This window comes from Felis catus, chromosome B1, assembly GCF_018350175.1.
Source record: "Felis catus isolate Fca126 chromosome B1, F.catus_Fca126_mat1.0, whole genome shotgun sequence".
NCBI classification, from domain to species: Eukaryota; Metazoa; Chordata; class Mammalia; order Carnivora; family Felidae; genus Felis; species Felis catus.
The window spans coordinates 23,632,994-23,655,814 of NC_058371.1; the positions used below are offsets into that span (position 1 = coordinate 23,632,994).

Sequence of the window (22,821 nt, forward strand, 5' to 3'; positions counted from 1 at the left end):
ACTTGGAATATGGCCTAAATACAATATTATGTAATATTATCTTAAATACATGCACATATGGGCATAAGTTTTGTTTCTATAAATAAAATCCCATTTTTCAAATGCTAATTCTGAGATGATTGAGCTCCCGTTTTCCAAGACAAGGTTATCAGAATATTCAGAATGATTAAAGTAGTATACCAAAGCACATCGAGTTTTTCCTTTTGTTTGGTTTTGCCAGTATATACATTATACATAAACTACGTATAAATCAAAGTTTGTTGCATAAAAATATCCAATTTGAGATGCTAACCATTGTGTCTCCCAAGTATCTCTGGTTATAGGCCCTGGTGTTATAGTAGATAATTAGGCTCATGTAGATAATGGCTTTTTCATAAAAATGCAGGAGACTGTTTTTCTCTGCACATTTATACTTATCTAGAAAATCTGAATTATAAACATGTTTGCAACCTGGCCTTTAAATTTTCTTGAATCTATTCTAAATGAATATAATTCGGAGAGTTTACGGACCTGTAAGCACCATGAAAATATATGATTTTATTTTAGTAATCTATGAAGATGAACAATACAGTCTTTGGGTTGGATATGGAGATCTCATCTCATAAGTAGAAGTACCTAATCCTTGCATCCAGAAAAGGAATAATTGAAGCTATTTGTAAAAGAGTTACCTCTGAGATCAACGTACTTAGCATCTGTAATATCATTTGCAGAGGTTATATTTTATCCACTTGAATCAACATACCTGGATGGACCAAGGAAGCAACAAACAGGTTTATCTGGGAAATGTATTTCTTATGAAACTGACATCTGCTAATAAAGACTTCAGAAGAAAATAAAGAGCACTCATGACTTTTTAATCTTCATTAAAGCTATGGAATTGCTATGGTCCAACAGGTGAGAAGCAAACTCTTTAGGGCCATCTAATTCGAAATTCTGATGAAATTCAAGTTTTTTTTTCTTATAATTCTTGTAATTATGATCCAAATTCATATTATTTAAAAAGTCAAAGGACAGTTGTAGTAACATTTTATAATCTCTAGAAGTGAGGGCAAAGCTGGTAGGCGACATTGTATGTGGTTAGGAGTATCAGGGCCTTTACTCTTTTCTTTTTCATTATTATTTATTCATTATTTTTGAGAGAGAGACAGCGTGAGGGAGGAATGGGCAGAGAGAGAGGGAGACACACAGAATCTGAAGCAGGCTCCAGGCTCTGAGCTGTTAGCACAGAGCCCAACACGGGGCTTGAATTCATAGACCACGAGATCATGACCTGAGCCGAAATCAGGTGCTTAACCCACTGAGCCACTCAGGTGCCCCCTTTACTCTTTATTTACTAGCTGTGTGTCCTTGTTCAAGATATTTAACATGAAGGTGATAAGAATCCATCCCTTGTAGGTTTGTCATGAGAAATAAATGTGTTAATAGATATTATCTGCTTAGAACAGAGTCAGACACAAGGTAAGCTAAATAAATGTATGTATAAATATATCTTACGTTTTAAACATCTATTACCAGACAGTGTTGTTGTTGCCTTTCTCTCTTCTCCCTTCTCTTTCTTTAAGAATTGTGGTCACAGATTAAAACCAGTGTGTAAAACAAGGGATGTTGATTTATAAGGACAAGGAATTTGACATAATTTTGAACATTGAAGATCCTACATACCATCTGATAGTCACCATATCTGAAGTCACAACTTTATCTCTTGCAATATCTTCAGATTTATTAATGGAATTTTGCTTCCCGTTAAATAACTTCTCTTCATCTTTAAGTATCAATACCATTATATAAAATTAGAAGATAGGCTATCTATCTGTAGGTATTATAGAAAGGCAAATTTTTACTCAGAATGGGTCAAGCTCAATACAACTTATGCCTTAAAAACATCAAAATCTCCCAGTACCACAGTGTCATGTATACAAGTAGTTTCTCAAAAATTATTCTTTTTCTCATTTGATCACAACCAAGTATTTTGTATTTTGAATAAAACAAAGGGTTCTTTTTAAATTAACAATGCCTAAAATATCTTGCCCATTTGTGTTACAAAAAACACTGGGATATTGATTAATATTAGAGGGAGAAGTGTTCTATAGAGATATAATCTGATATCAAACAGGAATAGGGGTGCCTGAATGGCTCACTCGGTAAAGCGTCCAACTCTTGCTTTCAGTTCAGGTCATGATCTCAAGGGTTCAGTTCATGGTTTGAGCCCTGGGTCAGGATCTGTGCTGGTGGGTGCAGGGCCGACTTGGGTTTATTTCTCTCCCTCTCTCTCTGCCTGTACCCCACTCATGCACTCTCTCTTTCTCTCTCAAAGTAAATAAATAAACGTAAAAAAATTAAACAGATAAATAAATTTTATTCCAGGATTTCTTGGCATCTTTAAAAAGTCTGTGCACGTTGTTGCTGTATAAGAGGAGGATCAAAACTTATTTGACCAAAGATATTTGGGGAGAGGGTGGGAGGGCATAAAACAAAAACAAAAACATCTAATGAAGCTAGGATTTCACAGAGACACAATGGTTTGGGAAACCTGCCATATTTGTGCCATCCACAGTACATAATTAGGCGACTGGAGACTTCATTTCAGGTGCAAAACAGTAATACTGACAATTATTCTCCTTTGTGATTTTATGAATGGTGCCACCATTCTGGTTTATCCCAGAAACCATTTTCCAAGTGGGATCAAAGAATATTAACCATTAAGAAGCCAGTCCTTCGCTGAGTAAACATACAGACCTAGTTTTGGCTCTCTGGTATTCATGTGTCTCCTCAAAAAGAGAATTGCACGGTAACAAGAGAGACTCACTGTTGAACTTTATTTCAAAGCTAGAGTTCCTTATGGCAAATAACAAAGTGTCATAGAAAAATTCTGCAATGTCTTTAGTTGCACAATACAAGGTTGTTCATGGAGACAATAACTGAAGCCGACACAGAGTTCCAGAAGCTTTATTAGAGAATAGCTTGGACAATGAATGTCTCAAGCCAAGCTCTGATTGGCAATCGAGTCCCTTTTATAATGTCACAGCTGTGCACGAAGCTCCAGTGGTATCTGAGCACAGCTGGGATCTGACAATATATATATAAATGGGAATTACTGCACTTTTGTTTGAACTTCTTCATGTCGTACTTTGAGGCACAATAGAAAACTTTTTGTCTACAATTTTTATCTTAATCTGTGATTGTGTTTCTTTTCTTTCTGGAAAAATCTACCACACAGTGATGACAAACTCCTGATGCTTGTTAAAAAATTAAGATGATTCCTTCACCCAGAAAATGTTTGTGCTTGAAAACATGTAGAAAACTGTAGAACATTCAGAAATCATGTTCTTTCTATCATCTTAGGTATTTTCTTTCAGAAAAGAGATCAAACATGTTTTTGAAATGTTGAAAGGAAAAATCAGGTAGTGTGAGAATTTTTCCCTTTGGAAGAACCTAAAACAAGTTCTGGTCATTCATATGAGTCTTTGATATGAACATTAAAAATTCAAATTTTCTATATAAGCCCTATTGGACTATTGTGGAAGCTAATAACTTGGAAAATGCTATTTTATAGGGTAGTCTAAGAAACAAGTGCATGGAGTAGGAGATTTGAAATTTTAATTTTATGTATTTAACTTTATGTATTTAAAGTTTTTAGGGTTACCTTTGAAGAGACAAATTTTGAAGCTAGGTATACCACACTCTGTGATAATATGTGATATGTTTGCATGGTCCAAAGCGCTACGTCAAGTTTATATATATTAAAAAAAAGTAAGACTAATAGAGAAAAGCATATATCAAATAATTTGATATAAACACATTGAAACATTACACCTTAGAATTACTTCATATGTACAGATGATTCATAGGGAGCAAAATTTAAACGTATGCTTAGGTACAATCTGGTAGTTTGCTCCTTAATTTCTAATCTCAAACATCAGAAGTTGCTTTAAGACTAATTTTCTCTTCATACCAGATGAGAATGTGTTTTTTAAATATTTATTTATTTATTTATTTATTTATTTATTTATTTATTTATTTATTTTTGAGAGAGACAGAAAGAAAGGGAGAACACAAGTGGGGAGGGGCAGAGAGAGAGGGAAACACAGAATTCAAAGCAGGCTCCAGGCTCTGAGCTGTCAGCACAGAGCCCCCGACACGGGGCTTGAACTCAGGAACCGCGAGATCCTGACCTGAGTAGAAGTCAGATGCTTATCTGATTGAGCCACCCAGGCGCCCCGAGAAAGTTGTTTTAAAAAATCAAAACCCAGGGGCCCCTGGGTGATTCCTGGGATGAAGCGTCCCACTCTTATTTCAGCTCAGGTCATGATCTCGTGGCTCATGGGATCAAGTCCTGCATCCGGCTGCAGGCCGTCAGCTCATCATCTTGGTTTTGAAACTCAAACCTCTTGGAGCAGACCACGAATTCCATTTCATTCTAATACATTTGGTCAGGTTGAGTAAGATTATGCTAAATATATGCTGTCAGCAGGGACCTTGGGTTTCCCCCTCCCTCTCTCTCTGCCCTTCCCCCACTTGGGCTTGCCAGTGCTCACAGGCTCTTTCTAAATAAATAAATAAATACATAAATAAATAAATAAACTAAAAAAAATAACACCTAAATACTTGCTTGAATGTTAGCTCCTACGTGGCCTGTTAGCAGCTCTGGAATTCTAATTAAGTGCTGGGTTGTCATCGTATCTCTGGTGGCTCCTTAGAAGCCTGTGATTTCAAACTAAGAAGCCTTTGACCACTATTCTGCTTTTTTCTCAACCTGTGGTTTCTTAGCATTTTCTCTGATCATCTTTTCAGCCTTTCCACTTCTCAGCTAGCCCAAGAAAAACTGCTTGAGGGACAAAGGTTTTATTTTCCAGGTTTTTCTGTCCTTTCAAACTATAGCAGAAAAAAGAAAAGAGGCAAAGATTCAATAATGTGTTTTCAAAATGACAGCCTGAAACTCATGTGTCTCCCTTGTCTCAATTAGAAAAATAATACAGCATTTCTCTCTTAAAGGCTGGAGAGAAAATGGGAGCAGATAGGACTGAACTTCTCAGCTACGTGCGCACATAAAGTTCACATTGTTTTGTTCAACTTGCTCACCATCTTCTTGGTTTTGAAACTCCAACTTTTTAGAGCAGATCATGAATTTTATTTCATTCTAATACATTTAGTCAGGTTGAAAAAGATTATGCTAAATACGGTCATTAAATTGTGAGCCTCTCTTAGGTAAGTATTCCATTAGATCTAGATAGTATTATCGGCTACTGCCTATTTCAACTTTTTGGCTCAAAACTTTGCCTAAGACTGTGCTGGAAAATCACATTTCAGAGAACTGCCCTCATCACACTGTTATTATTGCTTTTGGTCTTGATTACTCTGCTCTTTTTTTGTATTTTATCTGCAGCACCTTCTGACATACTATATAAATCTCTTATTTAATATCTCTTGTTTCTTTTCTCCATCTCTCCCCATGCTAGAGAATAAAGCCCACAGAGCCAGGGAGTTTTGTTGATCTTAATCACACATGATCCCATGTGTCTTAAAAAAGCAAAAAATCCGGGTACAGCCCACATTAAATATTTGTGAAATGAAAACCTCTATCTCAAAAATTTCTAATCAAATTTATGCCTATTTAAACAACTGTGATGGTTATTTCCCTTTGCAGCTTATATAAACCAAAGAAGACCTTGGTTTCACTTAAATTTGTTAATATTTTGTTACCATCGCACTTAGAACCATCAAAAGGAGAATTTACTCAACAGGAAGAACTCTCCGTGACTTACAAGTCCGACTGCTTTGGACATGTAAAAGCCCTAGAAATTTGAGTGTGATATTCAAGTTACTATTTTAATTGTTCTCTTTCTGGTATTCTTATGTAAGAGCTTAAATCTGATTTATCCTGGTTGCTGTATTCCAGACTCTATAAGCTTCCATTTAACTTAGGTCAGTGGCTCATCAAAGCAGATTGGGAAAATTTTCCTAATGCCAGAGAACTAAACAGAGTAAGTAGGGAAAGCAAGTCAAGTCAGTATTTGGAAAAAGGTAGAAAAGCTAGTGTTTCATGCTCTGGCAGGCTCAGAGACCAGATGGAGTTCTCACAAACCTTTTTTGTCTACTATTTAGTACTCTAGTTATGGACATACCAAAGTTTATGCTTTTCAAATTCTCTATGGCTTGGAACCACTGGGGGGGGGGGGGTGGAAATTTCCAATCTGTTGCATACGAATGTGGTTAAAAAAAATAGAAATGTTGCATCACTGTTGAATTCTATAGTCATCTCTAAGTGCTTGCTTGTTATTTCTGTACTTTTTTAGTTGAGTGGTAACAACCAGTTCAGACACTGGCATTGGATTGAGGCCCACAGTGTGAGTGTCATGGGCAACCACACACTGAGAAGTAACCCATGTATTCATTAATGGTCCATGGTAGAACACTGGAAGAGGAATCCCACACAGAAGAGGTTGGTGTAGAGATGAGAAGGCACACCTGTTGGCATGTTATTGTCCCCAGTTTGAGGGCAAAGTGTAAATACAGTCACATTTCACCTACCCAGGGAGCAGACCTAACAGTGCACCCTCTCTTCTAAAACCTAGTAACAAACCAAGAGGCTGCTGGAGAAAGCTCATGGACTACCATGATAGTCAATCTGGGACTTATGCACCAAAGCCATAACTTGATTGACTCCATAGAAGAAGTTCTTCCTCAGACGCTATTTAATCTGTTTCATGTCCAATTTTCAGCAAGCTTGCTTATCTGATTTTCCAGCTCATAGACCAGAAACAGATGATGATAGCTGGCAATAGGAAGAAATAGCTGTTCCTCTTCTCTGGCCACTGGAAGAGTTGGTAACTGACTGAATAATCAGACAAAAGGATGAAGAAAATGCACATAGTAGTCTAGGGCCATTTAGTGGAGGGCTGACAATTCCAATCCACCTGTCCATGGTTTTTCCATTCAAACGTGTGGTTCTGCTCTGTGCTTGCTATGAACCTCCTGTCATTTCAACTCTGCAAGCCTCACCTTCATCTATGAAATGTGGAAGATATCTCACAGGACTGTTTGAATGTCAAACAATATATATTAAAGTACTTTGCAATTGCTAAAATAACTATATCCATGAAAATGATCATAATTGTTACTTTTATATTTCAGCCGAGTAGAAGTGTGTTTAGTATATTGATCCTGTAACATCAAGAGAAGTTAAATTTTGTTCTAATTCAGATATTGCCTAATTCATTATAAAAATAGTTCAATCTGAATTTTTGAAGACGTCAATCTTAAAGCAGTATATTTTGCTAACTGAAACATTTACTTATTATTTAATAAAACCTCTAATACTTTTGTAGTATGTGTATTTTTTAACCAAATGTAAATAAATAAATAAATAAATAAATAAATAAATAAATAAATAAATAAATGCTAGCAGTTCACTGATGTGGAATGCGTCGTTCCCTAACAATTACAGATGGTAGAATTTGGAATTGCCCTTGTTACCTTGATCAGTTCATGTTAACATATTTTGGACCTGCCTCCTTGTGAATGACAGTGCAGTACCCTCATGGCCAGTTCATGGTATTATTGCAAAGACCAAAATATGAAAGGCAATTTATATGCAAAGTTATGTTTCTATTTTATTGCCTTATTTCTAGAAAATGGGGTCATTAGGATGTTTCTTAAAAAGATATAATATGAAATGAGTCTGAAAGAGAGAATAATATATCTGTCATTGCAGAGTCATAGAGGGCTTCCTAGTTAGTGGTCAAGGTCTGGGTAATGGGTCAGAGCTGGTAATGCTCAACAAAAAATGTAGATCATTTGGACAGCAGTGAGAGAAGTGCATGAAGACAAATCCTAATCAATGGCAAATAGTGGCAAAGTGTGAGTCTTGGGGTAGGAAACCAGACACAGGTTAACAATTCATATCACATGATGAATGAGTTGTATTCTCTATAATCCACTGTTTCTTTCTCCTCTGAAGTCTTTATATAACTTGGTTGAGAGATCTCAATTTCGAGCTACTTGCTCTAAAGTGAGTAAGCCTTGTTAATTCACTTTTTGACTTAGAAATTGGAGGTCAGAAGGGTGCATAACCTCAGATAAACTAGGAGATTCTGATCTTTGTGCAGTGATTGAAGTTCTTGAATACAAGTCTGAATGGGTCTTTTCCCACCTATCTACACTTGTAGGAGATTCAAGGCAATATTTTGTCCTGTTGTAGATAATACCAAGAGGTCCGAATTCATCATCCTCTTCAGATATTATCAAACTAATTTGCAGCAAAACATGAATTTCAGTTCCTTTGCTTTATTCCACAACTTATGGAGTTGATATCCATTCTAAAAATATCAAAATTACAAACCCAGGGATATTTTAACCTGATACCTTTTTAAGCATGGCTAACTTTTGAAAGAAAATAGATTCTAATATTGGACTATTTTATTAACTCTACTAATATTTAAATCCAAATAACTTTAGCCAGATGAATTTGCTGGGTTGAAAAACTATCAAATATTCATGCATATATAATATTTCTTGAGCCTGAAATATGAAGGAATTTAAACATTAAAAAACATCTTTTTGCAAAGAAAAAAAGTAAAACTTCTGACTTTCTTGGCTATTATTTGATTTTAAGAAACCAAACATATAAAAAATGTAGATGGTTTTCCCAAATCCACTAAAAGATCACTTTAAACTGAATTTGTAAACTTTACCCCCAAAATGGCCTCTCTCTGTAGTAAGACTATATGAAAAAGAGCCTGTTTGTGGAAAAGGGAAACAAATATTTAAGTATGAGTATTTTAAATAAGCACTGTTATGTTAACTACTTTTCATTATTATATTAAGATGTATTAGTCAGGAACTTGACAGGTGGAATACTGACCATAATGAAAACAAATATTTCGGGGGCGCCTGGGTGGTTCGGTCGGTTAAGTGTCCGACTTCGGCTCAGGTCATGATCTCACGGTCTGTGAGTTCGAGCCCCGCATTGGGCTCTGTGCTGACAGCTCAGAGCCTGGAGCCTGTTTCAGATTCTGTGTCTCCCTCTCTCTCTGCCCCTCCCCTGTTTATGCTCTGTCTCTCTCTGTCTCAAAAATAAATAAATGTTAAAAAAAATTTTTTAAATAAAAAAAAGAAAAATATTTTGTAGTTCAGATAAATTGTAATCCATTCTGTGGGTTGTTGGTGATGCCAATCATATTGTTTAATATTATCCCTTTGTGCACTGTAATAGAACTGTGTATTTTAATGACATGACTACAAAAGTTGGAGTTAATATTTTCTGGTGTTGAACTGATAATGCATATATTTTAATTAAGAATAATAATGAGAGGGGTGCCTGAGTGGTTTAGTTGGTAAAGTCCTTGTTTTTAAATGTTTTTATTTATTTATTTATTTATTTTGAGAGACACAGAATACAAGCGGGAGAGGGTCAAAGAGAGAGAGAGAGAGAGAGAGAGAGAGAGAGAGAGAGAGAGAGAGAGACAGAATCCAAAGCAGGCTCCAGGCTCCAAGCTGTCAGCACAGAGCCCAATGTGGTCTCTGAACCATGAGAACCATGAGAACCATGAGATCATGACCTGAACTAAAGTCAGAAGCTTAACCAGCTGAGCCACCCAGGCTCCTCAAAAGTGCTGGACTCTTGATTTCAGCCCAGGTCATGAACTCATGGTTCTTGGGATAGAGCCTTGTATCGGGCTCCGTGTTGACAGCATGGAACCTGCTTGATATTTTCCCTCTCCATCTGTCTCTGCCCCTTCCCTGCTAGTACTCTCTCTCTCTCTCTCTCTCTCAAAATAAATAAATGAATTTAAAAAGAATAATAATGAGATCTGGAAAAACTGCCAGTATCCATGAGAACATCTCGATATGCACACAGACTCAGACACACACACACCTATATCCCCACCCTTGATCCCCATCTTCATTCCACATGAGGTAGTTGCTGAATCAGCGTGGGAGGTTCAGCTGCACGAGCCTATTCCTGTATTGTTCAGTAGGACAGATGTCTCCAATTACTATGGCAATGTGCACCTTGGATGAGTCAGAGGTGAAGCGTGTGGGATTTTTCATTGAATTTTATTTGCATCAAATTATTTGCACTGAGTGAGCCAAGGATAAATTGCTGATGGCTGATCTATAAGAAGTACTCTCTGGAAGGCCTTCTGGGGTGGTGTGATTCAGCAGAGTTGATCTTCTCAGTCAGTTGGCCTGATGACATCTGATCTGGTTTGAGGAGTCTGATCTCTTATAAAAAGGACAGTGATATTGATGGCTGCTGCTATCGTCTATTTTGACTCCTGGTATACACTCATAAAATATACTTAATAATGACTTGCCAGAAATTATATATTCAGGTTTATAATACATAAAACCAAGGCCTCTAAAGTCTACCTTTCTATCTGTGATCTCACCCCCAGATTCAAAGCTAATCGGCATGAGTCTACTTGAAATATCCAACTGTCTCTCTTAATTCTAATATGTCCCAAGTAGAATTCTTGCTTCCTAATTCCCCCAAATATGATACTCTCCCAAAATTTAAAAAAAGTTTTTTTTTAATGTTTATTTATTTTTGACAGAGAGAGAGAGAGCATAAGCAGGGGAGGGGTAGAGACAGAGGGAGACACAGAATCTGAAACAGGCTCCAGGCTCTGAGCTGTCAGCACAGAGCCCGACGCGGGGCTCGAACTCACAGACCAGAGATCATGACCTGAGCCGAAGTCGGACGCTCAACCGACTGAGCCACCCAGGCACCCCTCTCCCAGTATTTCCTCGGGGAGTCCTGAGATCTCAAGCAACTGATAGATGCTTGAGTCAGGTAGTTGAAGTGACAAATGCCAGGTTTATTAGTGATCAAAACCAGGTCGGGGGACATGCTTAGCTGTAGAGTCACAATGAGATTCCCATAATGATACCTGTCCCCAGGCTGGGCTATGACCTGCCTAGCTCCATACCACAAACAGGCTGGAGGACCAGAGAATGTATGCCTTCTGAAGCCAAGCAGACCCTGAAGGCAGAAAGTAAGGAGGTAGCTGATTCCTCATGCTTTGCTGCTTCTCTCAAATTCACCAATTAGATAAGTCAGTCCTCCCCTAGGGAGGAGTGACAGAGCTGAGGGCAGAAGGCTGCTTTAGTGGTGGGCCTTTGATATGGAAAATGTGACTCCATGAGAAAGCAAGTCCCTCCAACTATCCTCCAACTATCGCAGTGAGTGGCCCTAAACTGCTCCTGCACATATGCCACAAATCAAGTGTCTTCAGTTCCTCCTTTATTTCTGATCTGCCCAAACCAAGTACTCTTGTCCTTATCTTCACATCCTATCCTGAATTCTTCCACTTCTCTACACCTGGAAAATTGTAATAGCTTCACAGTGACCCCCCACTACCTTTCTTTGACCTCTGTCATCCCTTCTTAGCGCTGTTCATTTTATCCAATCACGTTCCTGTTTAAAAGTCTCCATTGGCTTTTCAACTCCTTAGGAGGACACAGGAACCTCTATAAATCCTCCCCTCGTCTTCCTTTCTTACCTTGTCCCCCTCCCTCACTGAATTCCAGCACACTAGTGTTTTAATTTTTCAAGTGCAGCAAAATGATCTTGTCTTAGGGACTTTGCACCAGCTCTCCCCTCTGCCTAGACTTCTTTTGCACCATCTCTCTGTAGCTGGTCCCTTTTTTGTATTCAGATCTCAGTTTACCTCCTTAGAGAGGTATTTCCTGACTCTCCAATTTAAAGTGGATATGTGGTAATTTCTTTTTTTTTTAATTTTTTAACGTTTATTTATTTTTGAGAGACAGAGCAGGAGTGGGGCAGGGTCAGAGAGAGAAGGAGACGCAGAATCTGAAGCAGTCTCCAGGCTCTGAGCTATTAGCATGGAGTCCAATGTGGGGCTCGAACTCACGAACCGTGAGATCATGACCTGAACTGAAGTCGGATGCTCAGCTGACTGAGCCACCCAGGCACTCCACCATGTGGTAATTTCCAATTACTATTATACTTAATCCTCCCTGGTGTTTTCTTAGTCATTTGTTTTCATTCATTGCTTCCACCTATTCACTCGTTGCTTATTTTCTCTCTCCTCATCTTTAAATCAGCATTTTGTTTATGTATATATGAAAGGTATCTCTGAGCCTACAACAGTGTCTGTGATGTAATGAAAGTTGAGTAACATGACCCGAATGAGTGAGTGTGTGTATGCAGGATAAAATACCTCTGAAAGATGCAGGCTTTATGCCGGGGTGGGGGTGGGCTTGGATGGGAAGGCAAAATTGATATGGTCGTCTTGTGCTTAGTATCTGATAGCATTTCAGTATCAGTCTCTTAATTGGAATTCTTTTACATAAAATTTAGAGTTTTCTAGTGATGAGAGAAAATTATTTGTGAAAAATAAGTTTGACTTCTAGATAAATTAGTAGTGGCTAATTACTACTGTAATTAGTGGCTGTGCGGTGCCTCTGGACAGGGGTGAAATTTAAGCGAGGGGCAAATATCAGTTTGAACTTCTACTGTGTCACCCTTTGAGATTTGGGTCTGCCTGTTGACCAGAACAATAGGCTTTTTAAAAAAATTTACATGGAGCCGAGAGGCATGCTAAGATAAAGTTCAACCCGCATCCAGGGCTGACTGGGCACAGCTGAACACTTTCAGGAAAGTAGTGCATAGTGGTGACAGTAGGGGCTGCATGTTTTCTTGACTCTGGCCCTGGCAGCCTGCTAAAGTCTCTGCAGATGTTATTGTCTTACTGAATCTTACACGAAAATCCTCCACAGTTGGAGTAATTATTACTCCCACCTACTGATGAGGCAACAGAGTCTTAGATTAAAAAGTTGATCACACAACTAATATTCCCATGCCAGGATTCGAATCTCGGCTTGAATCCAACAATTGGTTTTTAAAATATTATTTCTCCAGGTCATCTTCAAGGCCACGGGGAAAGGTTCTGTGAGGCAACTTATTAGGCACTGTGTGTTTGGAGCCACTACAAAGCCCTGGGGGATTCAGAGTATACAATGGGTATCTGTTGTAACAGTGGATCCGCGGTTCAACCCCATGAAAGAAGTTGCCTTATTCTCTCCTCTTCACCCTCTCTGTCTCTTCCGTCTTTTACTGAAGACACACTACTTTGTGGTCTTAGCAACAGAGTGTGATGCAAAGGGGAAGAAGGCCATTTGTCAGCACTTCCCGACCCACCCACTACCACTACCTTCGTCATAGAATTTCCCTGGTGAAGCAGTTACACATGGGGCTCATCATCTACTCACTAGCAGGAGCTGCTCTGGGTATAGGAGCTGTGAAAGCAGTGAACCTAGTGGAATGGGTAGTGTGTGAGCCCAATTTGGAATTTACTGCAGAAATCCTGGAAATATCTGGGGAAACTTCGGAGAAGGATGGGGTCCCTAAATTAACTACTGGGGACAATGAGACCCATAAATTTTCCTTTTTATGGTTAATTTGCAAATATAATGGAGGAAATGATTTTTTTTTAACCAATAAAGGATAAGAAGTGAATATAAACTTCTAGCAACTGGAGATAATAGAAAATAAGAAGTTTTGCTGGGGCGCCTGGATGGCTCAGTCCGTTAAGCGTCTGACTCTTCATTTCAGTTCAGGTCATAATCTCGCTGTTCGTGACATGAAGCCTTCCGTCGGACTCCTCTCTGACAGCCCTGAGCCTGCTTGGGATTCTCTCTCTTCCTCTCTACGTGTCCCTCCCCTGCCCATGTGCTCCTTCTCTCTCTCTCTCAAAAATAAATAAACTAAAAAAAAAAAAAAAAAAGAATTTTTGCCAATAATATTAGTCCTCATATACTGGAAAAAGAAAAAAAAGGAAATAAGAAAAGGGAGATTCAGAAGCAACAGAAGCATCAGGAAATCATGATGAGACCATCAAAAAAGAGATCCACACGTGGCAAATAACCAGAAATGTTCATACATTGCTAGACAGGAGGTGTTATAGCCTGAATGCTAGTGTCCTTCAAAATTCACGTGTTGGAATCCTCATGTCCAACGTCATGATGTTAGAAGGTAGTGGCTTTACGAGGTGATTAGGTGATGAGGACGGGGCCCTCCTGAATGAAATTAGCGCCCTTATAAAAGAGACCCCACTGAGCTTCCGAGCCCCTTCCAGTATATAAGGATACAAGGAGAGATTTGCCCCATGGGAGCCGGCCGCCTTCTGATCATGCCAACACTTTGATCTCAGACTTCTGATCTCCAGAACTGTGAATACATTTCTTTTGTTTAGAAGCCACCCAGTCTGTGGTGTTTTGTTATAGCAGCCCCAAATGGACTAAGACAGGAGGGATTGGAAAACGGTATCAGAACCACCTTATTTATTTTTTTATTGCTTTTTCTGTATACTTATTTCCAGGTACTGATAAAACAAATAATAGTCTTATTTTGTAGTGTTCCTTTGGAGATTTTCAAATAGTTCATGTGTCATGTTTGTCAATTAGCTTAAGGAAAAATTTTGAGCTTCGCTCTAAACATTATATGCTAGTAAACTCTATCAGGTCCTTCAGAATTTTGAGGTCCATAATGAACGGACAAGTTTTTACAGAAGAACTCCTTGGACTGGCGTAGTTATACCTAGAGATACTAGGTCTCTAGTAATAACTGAGTAATTGTGAACTCCTTACTTGTATAGAGCTATAACTATGTAAACAGAATTGTGAATCTATCACAATTCTTATGCCTACTCTGAAGGAATCAATCCTTTTATAAAGTCAGGATGCCCTAGTGGTCACAGAACCCCCTCTGGATTTGGTGATTAGTGTGCACTGAAGGACTGACCATGTGGAGCTCATTGGTGTTTTAGTGAAGAGAATCACACGTCTGTGCTGAGTGGCCAAATGCTATGGACACTTGACCATAGGTGCAGGGAGCTGGTGTGCAGAGTGTAATGTTTCTTGAGTAGACACTTGTTGGGGCTTAAGGTCAATTGAAACTTTCTCACCGAGAAGCATACACGTAAAACAACTATCTTATAAGCGTTTAGTGAAGAAATTGATAATAAGCAGACTTTACCCACAAAGAAACGTACAAAACGAAGGCCTTGTTACTGAGAAAGTGGATAAAATCATTGTGGACCCGCAGCTGTGTCCATGCACAGCATCCTGTGTCAGAGCCTTGGGGACCTGACCCCATGCCCAGCACATCCTTTGGCCTCCATGGAATTGGTTTATTTACATAATGATCGGACACTTCTTTACTGACAGCAGCACACCAGCATGTCTTAGTGACTATGGTGGCTTCCCGGCTGTCTCCATAAATGCTCCAGTGCCTTGGGCTTGTTTTCAGTACAGCCTTGAAGTCTTTCTTGAGACCAGTCACCGTTGGCCCCTTTACCCTCTCTCATTTCAGAAGGGGGATGTTGGAGCCAACAAATAGCTTTTATTGGTCTCACTGACCCTGAGAAGTGGAATAGATTTTAACCTGTCTTGGATCCAGCTCCTAAATGTGGCTGTGTTTTGGGTTTTGCTTTTGGTCGTCCCATCTTGACTGTGGATAAAAGCATCAGTAACACTAGCAGCAGTTAACCGGGAGAGTGTGTGCCAAAACCATCTATGCTTGGTAGAAGCAGGCTGTTTCTCCTCCACACAGCCCACAGACCTGCCTTACTTGCTGTTTTCTTTATGATTGGTCAGTTTAACCTTTAACAGCGTACCTATGTTTCTCTTTAATCATAACTACTACTTACTGAGCGTATATGATGGATGCTTTTTGCATGTTGCTTCTTATATTCAAAACAATGCTGCAATGAGGAAAACTGAAAATCATAAACGTTAAGTAATTGCAAGTGCATAGAATTGGCAAGTGCTAGAATCAAAATGTGAAATCAAGTTTGCCTGTTCTGATGCTGAGTTCCTTCTACAATATCATGCTGCCTTTCTTAGCTCATTTCTCACTCGTAGGCACTAATTGCGTCCAAACGTTACTGTAGAGGGAATCAAAAGGATCAGGTAGGAACCAAGGATGGATGAAAGGATGGAAAGAAGGAAGGAAGGAGGAAGGGGGAGGGAAGCTCATCAAATAAAAGGAAATAGTGATTGCTTAAGTGATTTCAAGTACTCTTGGTGGAACATATTCCTTTGTATTATAGATGGTAAGGGAAAGATTAAATACACTGCACTTCAATTCATGAGAATAAAGTACGTGCTCAAAGAAGCTCTTTCCATCCATAACAACTTTATGATTCCATTATTCAGATCATTTTATTTTCAATCTGCTGGCTTGTTCATAAGAGTTCATAGCTAAGAATTTTATTTCAGTACAACCAGAGAGAAATGTATTGAGGCAATCCAATCCATCTAGATTTCATTTCAGAAAAAGGATATATGTGTATGTATGTTTGTGTGTGTGTGTGTGTGTGTGCATATATATATATATATATATATGTCAAATAATCAAATAAGAGAGATAAGTCTACTTGTCACTTAATGAGTCATCATGTAATGCATGCACTTTTCTCTAATGCATACTAGATAATATTTTTAAAATGATACCAGAGCTCCATTCCTTTAAAATCCACTTATTTACCATTAAGAAGGTGGCACCAGACACCATTTGTCCAGAATAGCTTTTTAAAATATAAATCTAAGAGCAAGATAACTCTTAACATTTTAAATGTGGTTTGGTAACTTACCAGTGCCTGAGAAAACAAAAAGAAACCAAATAGCATCTTCTGACCTTAAAAGTGAACAGAAAAAAAAAAATCACTGAAAAGCAAATGCCGAAGAATGATAAAGAATAAGTATTTAATTTATACTATCACTTGCTGGATTAATAAGTAAGCAGTAAATGTAATGTGTATGTAGGGCATAATTTAAAAAATCTCTGCTTCTTCAATTAATTCATTAATATGGATAAGGATAGATTTTTAATAGCATCTTTATTAATGCGATAGGGTAGATGTGCAGAGAATTTTATATGTAGATTCAAAAATAGGCACGAACATGACCTACTAATTGAGATATCCCTGTTTTGATATAATTGCTTGGTAAATTATGCCAAGAGCCAAATAATGTATTTCTATTGGTAATCACTATAGTTACATGAGAAAAGAATGAATTTATAGTATACATGCACTCATATATCAGCATCAATATAATTAATGTTATTGCATTCCATTTGCAATGAATATTCCTGTTGATAATTTTATGCAACGATAAATATTTTGGAGAAATGCAATTAAATGATATTTTTAAACAGGGACATAATTTTGCTTTCAGCGGGGTAGAGGGTATCGAGTTTGAAAACTATACAAGTTTCTTTGGGAAAAGTATTTATTTCCAATTAGAAGGCATGAGAGAAGAATTCATTAAAATTGAGACAGTGTTGGGCACCTGAGTGGCTCAGTCAGTTAAGTGTCTGACTTAGGTTCAGGTCATGATCTCACGGTTTCTGTGTTCGAGCCCCATGTCGGACTCTGTGCTGATAGCTTAGAGCCTGGAGCCTGCTTCGGATTCTGTGTGTGTGTATGTGTGTGTGTGTGTGTGTGTGTGTGTGTGTGTGTCTGCTCCTCCCCTACTCACACATGTGCACATGTAGTCTCTCTCTCAAAATAAATAAAAACATTTTAAAAAATTGTGACAGTTTGGAATATAAGTATTGAAGTCTTGTATGTAAATTTTCAGCTATTATCATGAAAAATGTCTTGCAATTGGCAGTCCTCAATGTGCTCTTACAACAGAGATCATGTTAAATATAGAAATAATTTTAGCTTTCTTAATTTTTATTAAAATATCCATAAAATTATTGGAGAAAGCCAGATTTAACTGTTTTGTTTAGATTTTTCATGTGAGTAGTTAGAAAAGCAGGACTTGGATTGTTTGAGTTAACAAACATACAGACAAAACCCATGGGCCATATCTCAACGGATTCTGTAATGTCCAGTAGTTTCCTTTGAAGTTCAAAAAGACAGAGTATGGTTAACTGGCTTATCACAGTTGGGAGAATGTTGATGAATTTCAATAACCCGTATCCAAATATTCAGTTACAGAAGTTGTGTAATCACAGTAAACTTGCTTTCAATACATAAGGATACATGAAAAAATTATCTAACCATTTAAGCAAAATTTCTATCTTTATATGATTTTTATTGCCTTGTATCTATGAAAAGATATAACTGTTGGAAGAAAAATAGGACAAGAATACTGAATTTAAGAATTTAAGATAAATTTTACAAGGTAGTCTTCTTTAATTGAAACTCAGAATTTTTCAAAAGCCGTATTTAAAAATTTCATTTTAACACTGTATTCTGTGCAGTCTTTTTGTAACATAATATCCAAACATGGCATACAAAAATGGAGAAAGCAGGTTTCTTACCTAATTACACTTTCACATTTGAGTTTGGAAATGCTCCTGGTGAGAGCATGTTGATGTTGTGATTAACTATCAAACGGTTGTTTCCATTTTCTTTTTCTTTTTTTGTTCTTTTTGAAAAAAAATATATATATATATATTTTTTTTTCTTGGAAAAGCTAATTGCTTGTGTGTGGAGGGCAGCATGTTTTCATTCAGCCCTTGAATTTTGGTACTAATGTTGCTGCAAACCATTAAATGTATCAGCCAAAGTGCTAACTTAGCATATCATACTTCCCTCTTCAGTTATTTTCAAGAGTTATTATTTACTTTCTTTGAAAAATAACTAATAATTTGTTCCTTCAAATGCATGATGCAGCACTTTGCTCCTTGATATTTTAATATGCAAAAGTCAACATTTTTGCTAGCTTTCTTTGCATTGTAGAAATGTCTAAAGAGGCACATTTAAAATTCCCTCATGGTATAATTTCCGGTGTTAACAGTCTTATGAAATGGAGATTGAAATTGTTAAGGTAGATTTTTACAATTTGTCTATGAAAATATCACTGAGTTAAAATGTAATCCCATCACAGACTTTTTTTTTAAAGCATCCAGTAAATCTTTGGACCCATCCCACCATAGCTGGATCGTTAGCAGTACAAATTTCTGATAGGGATTTGATGATTCCTAGGATTTCGTATACTACTCTTAAATCTAAATTCACAAATTCATTATTGGGGGAACTTTCACACAACATGAAAGTTGATTAATTACTAATTATCTTTTCTTTATGGGCAATCCTAGTCATCGGGATTTTCCTTAATATCCATGGACTCATAATTTTCAGAACAAAATTGTGTTTTCTAAGTTTCTTAGTGTTCTTCAGTGCTGGATGTCGAATCATTATTTAGCTTTCTCTAAATCACACCACTGGATAGCAGAGTTTTCACCATTTTTTGTTCTGTTGCAACTCCAGTAAATGTTTGTCAGTATTGCTGGATCCTGGCCAGTATTAATGACAATAGCAATGACAACATTTAATATTATTGAGCTTTTACATGCCCGGCAATGCTCTCAATTTTTTATTATCTTACGTAATTCTCTCTACAACCTTATGCGGTTAAGATTAAGTTGGTTTCTCAAGGTCACACAACTAATGAGTAGGGAAACCAGGCTTAAAACCTCACACAGGGTCTGTCTATGGATCCCAGATTTTTCATCAAAGCTTCTCCAAATGATTCAGCCTGAGAAGAATGTGACTTCATGTTCCGTATTATTAATTTAAAAACTTCTTAAGAAACAAATTGAACCTTAGCTGATATTTAACCTTATTATCAAAAGACTTAACTAGTCCTTATTATGGCGACACCAGTCTCCTAAAATAAAATAGTTCTGACCTTATAAGGTTTGAATGTTTCATTGTAATATGACATTTCAGATTCTTGGGAATAATCGCTCTCCTATTTTCTTTTAATTGCCGCATATAACATACCATGGAATGGTACGTTCTTCTTCCATCAAACTTGAACTATCAGCTGCTTCTTTGATAATGGAACTTGGAATTGTATATATTTGGTTCTGTTTTATTTATTTGGTCATTGATGATACTCCCATTGTTTATGTTAGCACAGTTTAGGGTGATTCCAGATATCACCCTACACATTAATATATTTTCATATTTTCAATTTATGTATTGTGGGGAGGAGTCGGGGAGAATACAGATGAAACTTCTAATGTCTTTTTTAGAAAGTCCACAATATGGCAGAGCTCTCTAAGAAGAACATTAAACATACAATCAGTACACTTCAGGCCCCCGGGCAGGGGCTGCCATTGTCCTGAAAAGCCCCCGATTATTCATTTGCAGCTCTTCAGAACCGGGTCCTTATTTCTGGGGAACTCTTTACTGCCTGTTACTGCTATCATACTGCAAACTTCTGGAATGTCCCAGGAAACATAGGATTTTTCTTTAGTGTTCTTATGGTCTTACCCAAGTTTCTTGCGTTTCGCTGGTTGTAAATTGTACCTGGCAGATCTATACCATGCATGGCCGCTTCCTTGATAGTAGAAAAAATAAATTACACATATTAATCAGAATTTAGTGGTTGTACTCTGACTTACAAGGTGATAACCCAGGGATTTGGGAAATAAATGTAGTCAGATTCTTATGGCGTGTGATAAGGTGGATTTTGAGAGAACTAGAAGGTTCTGAAATTAGAACAGCGTTCTCCCTTTTACTTAGAAAAATGAGTGAGTGGGTACAACTCACCATTAAAAACCTTAGAAGTTCCTTGATTTTTGGAACCTTCATTATCATAAAGGTATCACTATTTGGAGAAAGACTATGCCTATCAAAATCAGGAACTTTACTACTTTCATGAAAATAAAGTAAATGGTCCCATTGTGGGTAACTTAAGAGTATTATGCCTCTTTTTCCCTCCGAACTGTGTGCCCTTCAGAACATCCTCTAAAGCCACCTAGAAAGAAATGCACAAGATAAAATAGCCGTTCTCAACCTGGCTACATTCGTCAGGACCAATGTAAGAGCTTACCGATTTAAAGGAATTAATTTAAGTGAATTACTTTTCAGCTTTCTGTTTATAAAATCAAATATCAGTGCACTGAATTTTTGTATTGACTAAGTACTGGTGGCTTTTTTTAAAGCTAACTTGTCAATTATGTTTGTGGTCATTCCATTATTCTTCGATTTATATCTTAATGTGTCTTGCTATTTATTTTTAACTGCATTTGATTACTATTTTCAGGGCAACTCTGTGGAATAATTTTTGAGAAGGGTGAAATTTATTCCTTTTTCTCTTTGCTGTCCTTCTCAAGCATTAAGTGTTCCCAAGCTCCCTTCACTCTTTATAGAACTTTCCAGAAGTGGTATGCATACTACAAAACTGCCTGGCTTGTCATCCCAACGACTGTGCAACCAAGAATAGGATTTGACCTTTTCTGTGCTTTAATTTCTACATATGCAAAATAGCCTGGTAAATTTGCACAACTTTTCTGCAAAGCAGAACCCCCTCGCCCAACAAAGGCACCATCCGATGAATCAACCAGAGACAGGAAGATGAGTTTGGGGGATGAGGCTAGTTATTTCCCAGATCTCTGAAATCACACCTTAGAAATGTGCGGATGTAGTTCATCCTTACGGGAACAAGCCTTTCTCTGTGTTGTCAAATTGTATTGAGTTAATCCTGACTCAATTTCACCTTGAAGCTCAGAGAGCCATTTCATTCCACCAGTCTTTGGTAGTGATGTTGAACTCAGGTACCGAGTTGCTTTTCCATCTGTCCCTGAGCTGTTCCTGTAGCATTGCTCACTCTTTCAGTCCCTCTTGTCAGGGCCTCAGCACCTTCTATGTACGCCTTTGTCTCTTCCTTTTCCTTGCTTTTGCAAATGTCATTTCCTTTATTAAGGAGTGCCCCTTTCTCCTTTTTCTTTCTCTGTGCCTTGCTAACTTTCAGACTTTGAACTTCAAAACACATTTCACCTTTTCCAAGTAGCTTTCAAACTTCAATGCACATTTCACCTTTTCCAGGTGGCTTTCTTTTGCCTTACCGTGGCCTCTTCTAGACACAATTAGCATCTGTCTCAGCAAGTATTAGCATGCATGACAATGGCAATCTTATTTACCTGTATTTCCGAAAATGGCTTGACCTTATTTTATCCAAGAAAAATGCTTTACACCTAATAGAAACCCCATGCATTTGTTAAGTGACTGACTTGCACAGTTTCTCACATGTGTGTGTTTATAGAATAACAGTCATACATTATTTTCTCTAACAAAGAACCAGTCAGAATAAGGAAGAGATGACCAATTGGAATCAGTAAGTGTCCACCCAAATGCTTCTGCCAACCATCAACCAGGCAGAAACACCCCCAGGTATGGATAAGACGATTCACTGGACCTTAAATCTGTGTGTACCCAAGATTACAAAAGTACCTAATTCTTGCTATGCAATCCTAAAGTAGAGTATAAATTCAATAAATTGTTTGAGTTCTATAATGAATCTCTTTGCTCAATAACCAATGTCATCAGCTAGATGATATGGAAACAGAATAGTTTTTTGCAAAATTTTTAAAAGTCAATAGTTATATATAGGTCTGTGTTGAATCTGAGCATAAAAATGTATTCAACATGTTGCTGCATCCATATCCTAATTTTATATAAGAATTGAAAACCTGGGGATGCCTGCAGGCAGTTCAGCATCTGACTCTGGATCTCAGCTCAGGTCTTGATCTCAGGGACGTGAATTTAAGTCCCACACTGGGCTCTATGCTGGGCATGGAACCTACTTAAAATAAATAAAAGATTTGAAAATCCACACAAGACTCAGATATTAATAATTGCCTTCAGGTAGAGATTTATACCTTGTAAAATTCCTCGCTGTTGCTGTTAAACTTGGCATGACAATTTAAAGCTGCCTTAAAGTTATGAGACAAGTCCGGATGAATCTTCTACTCGGATCCATACACAGGATTGATCCCTAATGAAAAGGTTAATTTTTTAGTGGATTTACTTTTAATTTTTACTCCAA

The 22,821-nt window shown here is 37.6% G+C and overlaps 1 protein-coding gene across 2 annotated transcripts in view; it reads left to right on the plus strand.

The window, feature by feature from the left end:
* SGCZ (sarcoglycan zeta) overlaps positions 1 to 22,821 on the plus strand; it is a 1,094,832-nt gene that overhangs the window by 191,408 nt on the left and 880,603 nt on the right. The gene's annotated exons all lie outside the window — the stretch shown is intronic.